A 16378-nucleotide genomic window follows, 5' to 3' on the forward strand; every position below is an offset into this window, starting at 1 on the left:
CTTGTGGTTATTTCCGATTTCAAATCTAGTTGATGTTCCAGAAACTAGACTCATTAGGCTTTGATTTGGTATATCGTTTGTGGTATTTGACCAAATATTGAGCCCAGATTGGATTTTTGAAAATATGCTTGAAATCTGGAAATTTCTGAAATATGTTGTTATTCAACTCTTCCTATGTAGTCTATCCTTCCTACGTTTAAAATTATGATTTTTGTATAGTTCTTCCATTGTTTCTTTGAATTATTCTTGATAACCCTCATTGTTGGATAAAAGGGTTTTATTTTCCTTATTTCGTTAAAGCTTGCAATATTAATTCGTTTTCTTGTTGAACATTGCAAAAATCTAAATAGGGTTTGTGTCACCCTACATTTCTTAAGGAATGACATTTATTCATTAGGGTCTAGTGTCATGCAAGATTTAGTGTTTCTTGCATGTATAAATTTTGATTCCTTGCGATTATTATTGGGGTAAAAATATACCGTAAATATTGGTTTGGGCATTTCTATAAGTATGAGTCAATAAATGTATTAAAATTTACCCTGTGATCATAAGATAGTGCACACTTTAATTTATGTAATTGTGCATGTTAAGCATGATTTGAGATTTTTCTTAATCATTGAGGATTGACATGAAATGGGGATATGCATATGTGATGCATGATTATACTGATTTGCGCACATATTATTTTGCGCGACGGCTAAGTCCGTGGATGAGAAAGGATATCCTATGAGCGCTTGATGCGGGTGAGGTGGCCATCAACCCAGAAGGCGTGGCTCAAATTGTTATCATTTGTTGATGTATTTTCATGATGCATATATATTCATGAATGGATATATATATATATATAGGCCGTGAGAGCCTTGAGAATTATGCAGAAAAATTCCCTACTATTGGTGCATATGCATGAGCATGGGAACGAGTGCATAATATATGTAATAATCACGGCATGGGAAATTAATGTAAACCGAGAACTTATGAGTCGCGTTATACTAATATCTCCTCATAGAGTTGTTTATTCTATCTTGATTATCCCTGCCTTTGATTCTATATCTCCATGCTTTATAAATACACTTGCTGAGCCTTGTGGCTCACCTTGTTTACTCTCATGTCATTCCAGGTACAAGTAGAGCAGTGGTTGAGGGCGAGCCCAGTGGGGCTAAAGCCCAGGGTTAGAAGTGTACAGAGACCTTCCAAATTAGATGGTCTATGTTAGCATTTGTGATGAGGGCAAGTGTGAGGAAATTTTATGTTGTAAAATTTGTTAGTGCCCTTGTATTTCATTTTGTTTAGACTATGGTCTAAGATGTTGTAAACCTTTATGTTAGCTTCCGCTGAGTTTATCTAAGGATAGTATTATGGTGTTGTATGTTATTGTTCTATATCACACTTGTGATGACCTCCTTTCGGATATCCTATGCTAGCGGGACTATCCGATAGTGGGCCACTACAGTTTCAATGTATCATCTCGATCACACCACACTAGATCTTGGCATAGATACCAAGTTCTATGAGTTTAATCAATCCACGGCTCTCACTCGATTGGGATGTTAGTTAGTGAAATGATTATAATACACAGCAATTGAAAAGGCCAAATAAGTTTACAAGAAGTATCGACTTCATTGCCATTAGGATTGTCCTGAATCTATGCTAGAGGTTACTCAAGATCTTTCGGGGTGCTTTCGGGAAATGGAGAGATCCTCATAGTAGATTGAAGTGCTAGATCGACATCAAAGAGTTTGACGTGTCCTGATGCAAGAAACTGAAATTTGCAATAGAAGACATGAAAGACTTGATCGTTTCTTTCATGTAGTTAACCATTTTGCTTAAGTGGGCCAAAAAAGGTTTACCAGTTCCTGTAATGGTCAAAAACCTTGTGAGTGACATTTCACCCTCATGCTTCTTTCTTCTATCACTTTCGATAATAGAGCATTTTGTTGAGAATTTTGGAGTTTTGATTTAATGAGAAAGAAAATTAGTAAATTTGGTTCGATGACAATGACTAAAACAATTGGAAAAATTCTTAAGTTTGATAAAATTTAGTCAAGTAATCTAGTCAAGATAATTGAGTAATGAGCTTTGAAGAATCAAGTATGTAAATGATTTTATAGGCTTAAGAAATATTTCTATTAATCGAGTAACGCTCAATTTATTCTAAAAATAATCGATTACAAATGTAGGAATAATCGAATAAAGATAGGAAGTACTCGACTAACTTAACCCTTCTACTCAAGTATGTAATGCAATTCTCTATTAATGAAGTCATAAGTTTATCTTTTTATTTTCTTAACATTTAGTCTATTTAGCATGTTTTATGTCTTATAGTACTTGTTTGCAATAATATTTTATATATAAGACATTAGTGGCAAAGTTTAATAAATTAAGTTTAAAAAAATAAAAATAAATAAATTTCACACATTTTTATTTATTATTATTTTTCTATGTGCTTATATGAATTTTATATATTAATTTTGTAGGAAAGATAATGAAGAACTGGAGCAAAAGTGAAGGAGTGAGTCATGCCTAGAATTGGAATTGGAATTGAACTTGAAGACCAAATATAATATTTCAATCAAGGGCTTACATCTACAATTGAAGTTGGAATTGAAGCCCAAGAAGCTATGACATCCATAATTGCAAGTGTAATTGAAAGTGGCCCCCAGGGTACAGCTCAAGTGGTTAGGCCATGATAAGTTGGCATTCGCAACAGTAGGTCGTGGGTTCGATTCCTTACCCTGCGTAGTAAGACAAAGTCTCGACCTACGATTTATCTCATCTACCAAAATCGAGAGCACGAGCGAGGGGGGACTACGCAAGAGTAGTAATCCAAAGTGCAATTAGAAGTATGCATATTATAATATTATTTTTCAATTGGAGGCCCAATGGATATACATGGACACACTTATTTATTGGATAACCCATGGATATGAGGGATGGTCGTGCACTGCATATATATAATATATGAGATTGGATGGAGGAAAAAAAACATGAGGAGTAGAAGAAGCAGTGCACGCAGGACAAACATCTCTCTTCTCCTCTCTTTCTTAGGTGTTTTCTTTTGCTTTTGATGGATTGCTAAACTCTTATTCCAATACAAGGATAATTGAAGTTTTGATTCTGCAAGAATTGTGAGATCGGATTGATTTTCATTGTTCTTCTATTCTTTCTCTATTTATATATCTTCTATGTTTGTTGAAATTATTGTTTTGATTGATTAATACAAAGGGCCCATTGTATGATTGTCAGAACAATATATCGCCAATTAGAAATATAAATCCGTAATTGTTTAGAGGTTATAATATTAATGGCAAATAACATAATTGATTACAGATAGGTTTCAATTTTTGTTATGGAGATATATAATCTAACTTAAATGAATCGAGCTTGTGTGTTCATTGGTTAGAATTGGTCGTCTTTCTAGTAATTAACGTTGTTGATAAATTAAACCTTAAAAGCTTGTTTAGGGTTGTTTATTAACAAGGGAAATAATCAATGATTTTGTCTTGATTATCAACAAAGTAAGGAGAAATAGGTTATTAGAGTATGTTAATAACCATAACCAATTTAATGAAAAAATAGAGGGTTTTAGTTTTTGCATTGATAATCAATTTCCAGAATTAATTCTAAGATTATACCTTGGACTGGATACTTGCTTAAATTGATTCTCCGTTTATATATATTCTTGCAATTGCTTATTTCTAAATTGTTTAAATTCCAAAATTCAAAACCTTCCAATTGTTTCTTCTATTTATTTTAATTTTTGAAACGAATAGATTTAACCAATTCCTGTAGATATGATCTTGCTCATCACTATCACAATTTACATTTTTAGGAGCAAGAATTTACTATTTGTTGGATTCGACACCCATCAAATTTTTCTTAAAATTAATCAAGTGAGGCGTTTTTGTAATCAAGTGATAATCAATTGATACTGGAGTGAACCCTCTTTGTAATCGAATAAGCATCAATTAAAAATTTTGGCCATCTTTTTACTCGAGTGTATGATTCTTATAATCGACTAATGTTCTCTTTGTACTCTAGTAGATATCCTTTGTAATCGAGCAAACATAGGGAGAAAATAGGCCAAGTCTTCAGACTTAACGTTTAATTGAGTAATAATCTTTGTACTCGAGTAAAGATCATAATTAATCAAGTAAACATTACTTTGTAATCAAGTAGATAATGCATTTTTTTGTGGCTTAAAAATAATTGAGTAATGGTATCTCTGTACTCGAGTAAGCATAGAAAATAATCGATTACATAATTTAAATAGTTGAGTAAAGATCTTACTTAGTCAAGTAATGCTAGTTTATACTCGAGTAATGCGTGTTAGATTTTGAAAAATATAGTTGTTACATTGTATTCAATAAAACATGTCTTTACTTTTCATTGCATTAAATGCTTTTCAAACAACTTGTACATATTTTATGAATTATAAACAATTTATTTGAGTTTTGTAGAGATAAAAAGTGGTAATTGTGAGACAAACAAATATTAGTTTATTGACTTGTCAGCAGCATTCAATACAGAAAATCTATAAATAAGAGATGAAGCATGCTAAAGAAGGTTACCAATTTACAAGAGCTAGAACACAACTTGTAATATACAAGAGCTTTCTGATACTCCATTCTCAAGTCTATTCTTTGTGAGATTTTAAAAGAGATAGTGTATTAAATTTTTGTATTATCTCTCTTTCATTCAAGACAAAATTATGCAATTTAGTATTATTCTTGTTTTTCTCTTGATAAATCATTTTCATATTATTTGTGAAACTTGTAAAGATTAAGTCTAAACCTGTAAAAAACATTGGTTGTGACTAAGCCAAATGTTAAAAAGCCATCTTGTAAATGTTAGTAGTTGAGACTGCTAAAAAGCTACAAAGGTAAAATTGTGTTAGCTAAAATCCTTGGTGAGTAAACAAAGTAGTGGATTAGGCTTTTAAAGTTAAACCACTTTAAATCATTTGTGCTACGTTTTTACTTTACTTCTATTTTTTTTTAAGTTTTTAAAAAAGGGTGAAAAAAAGCTTAATTAACCCCTCTTAAGCTAACTATTTGAACACATTTAATGCTATGTTGCTTTTTTAATTATGCTTTTTGCAAAGCATTAAATGAGGTTAGATGGGTGTGAGATTAAAGTGGAAGAAAATAGAGGATTGTTCTCTCAAGCAAGTAATTGGCTGAAGCTTCTTCTTCTTCTTGCTCTAGAAGCCATCCATATTCTCTTCCCTGCTTCCTCATTCTTCTTGTTGGTCCTTGGTCGTTAGATGACCAGGTTCCATGTACAAGAATAAACCCACAGCCTTGGTCTACCTTCATTGAGATAGACTAGAACACATCCATCAAAGGGTTTTGATGCGGCTTAGGCATGGATTGACTTGGTCCCTTGCACTTGTGAAGGAGGACTAGTCATCCAAGCTAGCAAGTTTTGAGAGTTGTTCATGGAAGTTCATGGAATTGGTCTGTGGCTTAGGAGTGAACTGGCTTAGTCCCTTGCACATGAGGTTCCTTGTAAGACCCCCACCTAAGTCCCCAAAGAACCAGAGCAGGTGCCCTACTAAGATAAAGATAATCTGATCAAGAAAAATCTATCGTGCATGCCACAGATAAATACCAGGAGAAAATGGATAAAGGAAACTTGCCATACCGGCATGAATATAAAAATCTCAAATCACTATACATCAACTAATCTCTAGGCTCACATAACCCAGTCATGCACAACATACATCTTTGGCACACCGGCCACAAAATAAACATAAATCCATATAGACCCAAAGGAAACTAAGGATAGTACACGCTAGAAGCGACAAAATACAAAAGAACTCCCAGGCTGATGATACTAGGTTTGCATGGCCTTATACACCACCTACCCTAGATGTTGGGAACCGCTAGACTCGCCCATAATTGGATCCTTACTTTTACCTGGAATGAAGAGAAAAAAAGGTGAGTCTAAGTGATTCAGCAAGCCCATAATGAAAGAAAAGGACAGATAGAGGGGGCTCTAAGAGTAAACTTGCACCTTAAGTGCATAATAAAACGAACTCATGCATAACATGCCATGTAATCACATAAATCGCTACAGGTACCAACAACATAAATAACAATGCACATATACAGGATCTTGGGGCCCAAATAAGAGAATGCACTAGCACCCAAGTCCTTATAACAAACCTGTTACTGCCTTAAAGGCAGACTGTACCTGTACTACGAGCCGAACCTCGCCTAGGTGGGAGCGACCACACCCTCTAGCCTGCATAAGCGACCAAAATAAAAAGTTAGGCGCGCCGAGGCGTCCTTAAGTTACTCGATTCGAGAAAGCCCGACACCATACATCTATATCTCAACACTGGCGCCATAACTCGTGCAGATGCAACATATAAGGGTGGCGTAATAGACCAGACAATATACAAGGCCCCCATAAGCCAAGCATCCTGCCAAGGCCGGCCCAAGTAGTAAAACACACGCCAAATGCAAATGCTCGTGTCTACCAACTACAGATAAATATAACATGATCGTGTAACAAGCACTCAAGTGTAAATGAGCCACAGAAAATGCATAAACCCGACTTAGTGAACGTTTAGCACTTGGTTGTGTAGTATGAATTTAACTGGTTGGGACAGGGGAAACGGTATTATAAGACATACACCCCTTCCCTATGGACACTAGCTAACGTTAAACCCGAATATACCTATCTTCATTCCTTTTAGGAGGTAGAGAGTGAACAAGCTCTCTAAAAATGCAGTCAAGACACGCTGGGTACATTTACAACCTCTATGGTTTTATTAAATTATACATTTATTTTATAATAACTCAATGAGTTATTACATATAATATATAACTATTAAAAACATATTATAATATTTATATAATTTAATGAATTATGTCACACAATACTTATTATTTACTAACATTATTTCTATTATTATTTTTAAGAAAGAAAGATAATAATAAAAATAATCTTTACTAATATTGTTTATTACTATTACTATTTATTTAGTTACCTCAAATTGTATTTATAGTCTTTAAGCAACATTTACATAAATGTATATATATATATATATATACACTTACGCATGGTGATACACACACACACGGACACAGTAAGCTCCTCAACCAAAGGCCATTTCTTTAATTGGAGCGCGCACACACACACACACACACAATACTTTCTTTAGCTTTAATCACACACTCACAGCACTCAAAGCACTCACTGCCCCGATACATATATTCACTTACACGCAGCGATGAAGCTATACACACCCGCATAATGAGCTTCTCGGCCAACACAGCTCACCCATGCACACAACAACTCTTGGCCCAAATGCCCAATACACACACTCACAGACACTCACTGTGCTCAATATATATATATATATATATACGTATATGCGATAACAGAATTTACATGGAATGCACAGCTTGCAACTCGCACATTCACTGGAAAATAACAGTGACCCAAGGAGAAGAAAAAGAGGAGGGAAGCTTGCAAATACTCGGCCGACGCTGCTCACACACATTTATACATATATATCTGTTTGCAGCGAAACTACACGGTTGCACAGGGACACCCACACGGGCCACACACTACTAGATTGATTACGATGAATCAAGGAGAAGAGAGGGGAAGGGAGGCTTGCCTGATTCATGAAGAAGAAGATGTTGTAAACTTTGAATCTTTTGTGAAAACTATCACCCAAACCCAAGAGTAATCATGTCAAATCATCAAGAATAAATAAACAATAAAAATAGCGTACCTGAATCCATAACGATTATATCTCTTTTGATCCGTGCGACGAGCCTTCCAGATCAATATGAATTTTTGAGAGAATCCTTTAAGTTTCTCTCTACAACTTATTTATGATGATGGGATACAGAAATAGAAATAATTCGTTCGTATGACCTGGGGATCATAACCGCTGTATTTATAGAGATAACAGCTTGTTACCCTATTGATAATCATGTTTCAGCCCATCAAGAAAACATAATTATCCTTTAAGTATCTACACATTAAAGGCCCATACCTTATTAGATACATTAAACCCCAAAACTTAATAGGTCACTTTTAATTGGGCTTAGATTATTTGACAGCCCACAATGCATAATTATTCACATATGAGCCCAATGTTGGATTAAGGATCCAACAATCTCCCACTTGGGCCATATCTATAACCTCATAATTATGCTTTGCAAAACAAATAATCGAATGAGCTCAACTTTGCTGTCATTACTGAAATGTATCTATAACCAATCCTGTCCATCAATTATACCAACATAGGATCAAAGCGGCCTTTGTTACAACTATCGTAACTCAACCCATCAATGGTCACATATGCCGATACAATTAAATGACATGGAACATGATGTGGATGTGTAGCATGAAAATTTCATGTAATGTGATCTTAACATGCCTATTTCCAATTGGTCCACCCTTAAACCTTAGTGAGATCAAACCATAACAAAAACAGAGTGTAAATAAACTGAAATTTCATTTCTGCAGAAAATAACCTAACATATCCATTAACTGAAATAACTGAAAAATGTCTATTTCATAAAAGCATCTAAAATTACAAACTCCCATTAAATCTTAATATCCTCAATTCAAATGACACCCATATGAGCAGTGTGCTCATGAAACACTTTGGGTGGCAATCCCTTAGTAAGCGGATCCGCAACCATGGAGTTTGTTCTGATGTGCTCTATAGACAACTGTCCACTCTGAACTCTTTCTTTAACAACTAGGAACTTGATGTCTATATGCTTTGACTTCGTCGAGCTCCTATTGTTGTTGGAATACATAACTGCTGACTTATTGTCACAAAATAATTTGAGTGGTCTTTCAACGCCATCCACTATACGCAGCCTCATGATAAAATTCTGCAGCCATATTCCATGATTGGATGCCTCATAACATGCTATAAATTCTGCTGCCATAGTAGAAGAGGCTATAATTGACTGTTTAGCACTCTTCCAGGAGATAGCACCTCCAGCAAGCAGGTAAACATAGCCCGACGTAGATTTCATACTATCTTGGCATCCAGCAAAATCGGAGTTAGTATACCCAATGATCTCAAGCTAATCTGACCTCCGATACGTGAGCATGTAGTCTTTTGTTCTCTGTAAGTACCGCAGGACCCGTTTAGCTGCTTTCCATTGGTCTGCTCCTAGATTGCTTAAATATTTGCCCAGCATCCCAGTGACATACGCAATATCCGGACGCGTACAAACTTGAGCATACATTAGACTCCCTACTGCTGAGGCGTAGGGAATCTTCTACATTTCCTTTTCCTCAAAATCATTCTTAGGGCACTGATTGAAACTAAATTTGTCTCCCTTAGCCACAGGGGTATCACCTGGTTTGCAATTCTGCATGCCATACTTTTTGAGAACCTTTTCGATATAGCCCTTTTGTGACAATCCAAGAACACCTCGAGAGCAATCTCGGTATATCTGAATACCCAATACAAAAGAGGCGTCACCAAGATCTTTCATCTCAAAATTCTTAGATAGAAATCTCTTGGTTTCGTGTAATAAGCCTATATCGTTGCTGGCAAGCAAAATGTCATCGACATATAAAACCAGAAAAATATGTTTGCTCCCACAAAACTTATGGTATATATAATCATCGACCAAATTCATCTCAAAACCAAACGAGATGATCACTTGATGAAACTTGAAATACCATTGTCGAGATGCCTGTTTGAGTCCATAGATGGATTTCTTAAGTTTGCAAACCATATTCTTTGGGTCTCCTGACACAAAGTTTTCTGGTTGCACCATATAGATTGTTTCATCAATGTTACCATTGAGAAATGCTATCTTTACATCCATCTGTTGTAACTCAAGATTAAAATGCGCCACTAATGCCATTATAATCTTGAAAGAGTCTTTCGAAGATACTGGAGAGAAAGTCTCTTTATTGTCAATGCCTTCTTTCTGTGTAAAGCCTTTTGCAACAAGACGAGCCTTGTACCTTTCCACATTGCCTTTCGAATCCCTTTTGGTCTTAAATATCCATTTGCAACCAATAGGTTTCGCACCTTCTGGCAATGGGACAAGATCCCACACGTCATTGTCTTTAATGGACTTAATCTCCTCATTCATGGCATCAATCCACTTTTGAGAGTTAGAACTTTCCATGGCTTAATGAAAGTTGATCGGATCATCTTCCATCACTCCAATGTCCACCTCATGTTCTTGAAGAAATACAATGTAATCATCTGGCACTGCACGTCTCATTTCTCTAGTGGGTCTTCTTAATGGCATAGGTTCTTGAGGAGCTGGAGTTTGTTCTTTTGGAACAATTTCTAGAATGGGAGGTTCTCCGACATTGTTTTGATTTGATGTGTCTTGAATAAGGTCAGGAATGAAATCCTGATCAATACTCATAACACCTGTGGGAATATCAACATATTCCTCTTCAAAAACAATGTCCTTACCTGTATCTCCCCCCAAAACTCGGCATCCTCAAAGAATCGTGCATTTCCAGACTCGAAAATCGACTTAGTCGTGGGATCATAAAACTTGTACCCCCTGGATCTTTCAGAGTATCCAATAAAATAGCAACTCACCGTCCTTGAGCCCAGTTTCTTTTCATTCGGCCTATAAGGCCTAGCCTTAGCTGGACATCCCCAAATGTGCAAGTGGTTTAGACTAGACTTCTTGCCCGTCCAAAGCTCATAAGGGGTTTTGGCAGTCGCTTTAGTTGGAACTCTGTTAAGGATATATGCTGCAGTCTTAAGTGCTTCTCCCCAGAGTGATTCCGGTAAGGTAGAATGACTAATCATACTCCTTACCATGTCCTTAAGTGTCCTGTTTCGTCTTTCAGCAACACCATTCATAGTGGGCGAACCCGGCATGGTGTACTGTGGGACAATACCACATTCCTCTAGGAACTTAGCAAATGGCCCTGGACGTTGTTCACCTGAATCGTCATATCTGCCATAGTATTCACCACCACGATCAGATCTGATGGTTTTAATCCTTTTGTTGAGTTGGTTATCAACTTCAGCCTTATAATTTTTGAACACGTCCAGTGATTGTGACTTTTCATGAATGAGATATATGTAGCCATATCTAGAAAAATCGTCTATGAACGTTATAAAGTATTGTTGACCATTCCAAGCAACCATAAGGAAAGGCTTTCCCCACAAATATCCGTATGTATAAGTTCTAAGACGTCTATAGTCCTGTTGGCTTCAAATCTCCTTTTATTGGTTTGTTTTCCCTTTATACAGTTAACACAAAACTCAAAATTTGTGAAATCCAAGGGATCTAGAATTTCGTCTGACACAAGTCTCTCAATTCTCCGCCTGGAGATATGACCTAATCTCTTGTGCCATAACAAAGCTGAATTCTCAATGGTTAATTTTCTCTTTACACCTCGTGTATTTAACTGCAGGGATTCATTATATGAAGCAATTGTATCAATTGAATCAACCAATTTTGAATCATGAAACAAACTAAATTTTCCATTTCCAAACGAACAAGAATAACCAAATTTGTCCAAAGTACAAATAGAAATCAAATTCCGTCTAGAAGACGGTACAATAAATGTTTCATCAAGATCCAAATAAAATCCAGTCTTTAACAATAATCTAAATTTTCCTATTGCCTCAACTTGAACTGTCTTGCCATCGCCCACATAGATGTATCTTTCAGCATCATTTGGCTTTCGGCAACTCAGGCAACCCCGCATAGACACAATGATGTGAGTTGTTACACCAGAATCTATCCACCACGTGTGTCTAGGTACCGAAATTAAATTAACCTCAAAACAAACCAGATTAAGAAGCATATCTTTCTTAACATGCCATGCGTGATAGTTGGTGCACTGCTTCTTTTGATGCCCTTCATCCCCACAGAAGAAACAACCCTTAGCAACTGAGTCAGTCGGTTTCTTTTGTTGTTTCTTATGAGGTGCTGTACCTGCAACTTCCGTATCCTTCTTCCTTTTCCTTGCTTTGTCCTTAAAGGTTGAAGCCAAGTAAGCACTCTTTGTCTTATCTTGCTTCAGTCTTTCCTCTTCCTGAACACAGTGTGAGATAAGCTCATTCAGAGACCAAGTCTCTTTCTGACAGTTGTAGCTCACCTTAAACTGGTTAAACTGTGTCGGAAGTGAAATCAAAACCAGATGCACTAGCAATCCCTCCGAGAGTTCAAGCTTAAGTGCTTTTAACTTAGAAGCAAGATGAGACATTTCCATGATGTACTCCCTGATGTTGCCTTTACCCTTATACCTCATTAAAATTAGGCTTGCCAAGAGTGTACCAATTTCAGCCTTTTCATTCTTGGCAAACCTCTTTTCAATATCAGCAAGGAAATCCTTAGTCGTAGTAATCTTTTCAGATATTGTACCCCTGAATGCTTCCGGAATGGCTTTCTTCATGATCATCATGCACATGCGATTTGATCTCTCCCACTTTTCCATCTCCCTCCTTTGATCATAGGTACTCGAATCCGTAAGAGGTGCTGGAGAATTAACCCTTATCGCAAGGTCAAGATCCATGACTCCGAGAACTATCATGAGATTCTCTTGCCATGACTTGAAGTTAGAGCCATTTAACATAGGAATAGAATTGATAGTGGCAATAATATTAGTAGGAGCGAGTACTGAACAGAGAACAACAAACAAACAAACAAAGCTCATATAAGTCTTAAAACAAAATTAAATTCAAATAAAGGCAAATTCCATCTCAAGATACCGGACACTCCATTAATAGTTTCATCTTTGGACAAAATATTAACTTGTAAGTGATATCTTGGTGTAGTAATCAAATACTGATAATGATAACATAACAAACAATAAATCTTCCTTTGGGCCGATTTATTGGTCATATGTAAACCAAATAATTATCACGTAATTATTACCACAGGTGCACATGCAATTCTGTTAAAAATATTTACCTTCCTTTGGGCCGATATATATTCATACAAGTTACATGCACACAACCATTTATATTTCAAAACAAATTAATTTCCACAAGAGAGGTCACTTTGGCGACATGTTGTTTTAATGCAACGGCTATTTGGCCGCTGCCATTCCTGATGTCGCAGCCAGAAGGCCGCGGCTATTATCTTCATGCCGCAGCCAGAAGGCTACGGCTTTCTTAATGCCTTGGCCAAAAGGCCACGGCTTTTCCTTAATGCCGCGGCCATTGGCCACGGCTTTCTTTTCTTAATGCCGCGGCCAGTGGCCGCGGCTTTTCTTAATTGACGTGATCAGAAGCTTATGCTATTATTTAATCCATAAAATTTTGGTTTAAAAACACTGCTATATCCAAATAAATTACGGATCAAAGTAATATGATTCTCAATGACTTAACATGAAAAAGGCTCTGATACCACTTGTTGTAAACTTTGAATCTTTTGTGAAAACTATCACCCAAACCCAAGAGTAATCATGTCAAATCATCAAGAATAAATAAACAATAAACAGAAGCGTACTTGAATCCATAACGATTATATCTCTTTTGATCCGTGCGACGAGCCTTCCAAATCAATACGAATTTCTGAGAGAATCCTTTAAGTTTCTCTTTACAACTTATTTCTGATGATGGGATACAGAAATAAAACTAATTCGTTCGTATGACCTGGGGACCATAACCGCTATATTTATAGAGGTAACAGCCCGTTACCCTATTGATAATCATGTTTCAGCCTATCAAGAAAACATAATTATCTTTTAAGTATCTACACATTAAAGGCCCACACCCTATTAGATACATTAAAGCCCAAAACTTAACAGGTCACTTTTAATTGGGCTTAGATTATTTGACAGCCCACAATGCATAATTATTCACATATAAGCCCAATGTTGGATTAAGGATCCAACAGAAGACCCAAAAGCTGCCAAACTCATCTCCTTCTTCCTCCCAGCTCTCAACAACTCTCTGAAAATTCTCTGCCAATTCCTCACATTCTCTCTACTACTCTCTCTCAATATATATTGGCAAAGCAAGAGACAACGATTAATGGCCCAGACGCATGCCCTGACCACATCAAAATCAAGATAATGGTCTCTGAACTTGCTCCCAGAAATGCGTTCTATCGAATCTAAGTGATGTTCTACCCTTGTGTTTAGTTTTGATGATGAAAAATAATACCTTGTTTTATCCCTAAGTCATGAGTCAAGTATATGGTTTTTAACAAAAATCAATTTCAAATGCTTTGTTAAAATGAAAACCAAAAAGATTTATCATTTTCTATATTAGTTGGAGATTTGCAAAGTCAAGTATTTAGTCTTAAAAGAATATCCTAAAATGATTTTCAAATTAGTTTTGAAGTTGTTGGTCAACATAGGGCTAAAATTGTTCTAAGGCAAAATACCATGTTTAACATATATGTGTTTGATGAAAATCCAATCTTAAGTATGAAAAATCATTTATGTTAATCTCATACTTCAAAATAAGCTTTCATATTTTGAAACGTGCATAAAAGGTTTTGGCTTGAAACTTAATCATATGAAAAATCCTTTAGTTCATGCATCATATCTTGAAACTCATTTTGATAACGTTTCAATATTTTTTCTAAGTCTGGAAGACTGGCACCTTATAAGGAGACATATATGAAAATGTTTCCTTTTTAGAAAACTAACTCCTGGTAATTCAATAGCTAACATTCATTAGTGATAAAATGATTTTTAACGAATTTTTCAAGAAATAGAAAGTGTATATCTTGGAGGTGGTAAAATCGCAAAATCCTAAGTTCCTACTAAAATCCAAATTCTACTTTTTTTATTCTTATGGATTTTGATTTTTTTGATATTTTTATTGAATCCAAATGGGGGGTACTTTCTTATTTACATTTATGTATTAAAGTAAATGGAAGGTAAAATATAAATTAAACAAAATGAGGACATTTACTTTATGTATTAAAGTAAATGTAAATATATTGTAATATTTTCAAAATTCATTATGTTGAAAATCTTCCTCATCTGTCGACTGTGTGCTTCAATCTGTCGACTATGCATAAGGATAGTCGACTATGCTTATTCATTTTGTCGACTATTTTTGCGTCTGTCGACTATTGTGTAAGGATAGTCGACTATGCTATTTCATCTGTCGACTATACATTTGTATCTGTCGACTATGGGATTTTTGTGTTATAAGATAGTCGACTATGCTTTTCTATCTGTCGACTATGGCTAGTTTTATTTGATAAAATAGTCGATTAATCTATTTTCTCTGTCGACTATGTGTTTTGCAGAAAGCTTCCAACGGCTATTTTTTCAAATCCTAACCGCTCCAAACGACTATATTTCTCTTCAACTTTGTGGGACACTTATATATACATGTCATGGATGATCAAGAGAAGGAAAGTGGACAGAAACGAGATGATCTAAATATTACAAATCATTTTATTCGTGCTTACAGTGTTCTCTGTGCTTTCATTGTTATATTTTTCTATGCAAGGCTTTGTTCTATCATTGTATATCTATTCTTAAGCCTAGTTTTCATTGTGAGAGAACTTGTAACTAAGAGTGTTAACTCTTAGTTTCTCTCTTTCATTTGTATTGTTGTTATTTTCCTAACTTGTGTAGCTAGAGGGCCCATTTGAGTGGGAGGTTGTAATTCCTAGTCTCGGACTAGAGGACCTACTCGGGTTGAGTAGGGGGTTGATAGTGGATGGTTTGAAAAATCCTTGGTGAGGAGTTAAGGTAGTGGATTAGGCTTGGCTTATGCCGAACCACTATAAATCTTTGTGTTCTCTCTTGCTTATGTTTCTTTTTATTTGTTTATCACTGCTAGCATTTCATTATCCTCACGTGCATTGAGTTTTTTATTTTCAATCAAAAGGATTTCAAAGTTCTATCAATTAAGTTTTTTTAAAATAATCAATTCACCCCCCTCTTGGTGTGTGCCATAGAACCTACCTGTTCTAACAATAAGAAAATACCCGAATGGCCCAACCCAGATTCAGATTTGAGAGGGTTTAATGAAAAATGGATGTTTCTGGACAGATTCGACATGCTTTTGAATTTCGGGCATATCTCACTCATCCAAGATTCGATATTAAAAATGGTATGGAAAGACAAGATACAGATCTACAACTTTTATGATTTAAGTTTTGAGAGAATCGGGTTTAATCACAGTCAAAATTTAGATTGAATCAGGAGACAAAATGCTAGAACGCATGGCTTACGAAATTCTGGAGGACATATCATACTAATTTGGCCATAACTCTCTCATATGAGCTCCAATTTGAGTGATTCAAGATGATATGAAAATCTAAGAGAAATGGCTACAACTTTCATGCTTTACGTTTTAAGAGATTCGGGTTGAGTCAGGGTCAAGGTCGGGTTGCAATACAAACATTGCACACTGGAAAAATAGGCCATTCGAATCACACACTATCTTATTCAATTACCAATTAAATTCATTCTG

This window comes from Diospyros lotus, chromosome 9 (assembly GCF_014633365.1).
Source record: "Diospyros lotus cultivar Yz01 chromosome 9, ASM1463336v1, whole genome shotgun sequence".
In the NCBI taxonomy this organism is placed as follows: domain Eukaryota; kingdom Viridiplantae; phylum Streptophyta; class Magnoliopsida; order Ericales; family Ebenaceae; genus Diospyros; species Diospyros lotus.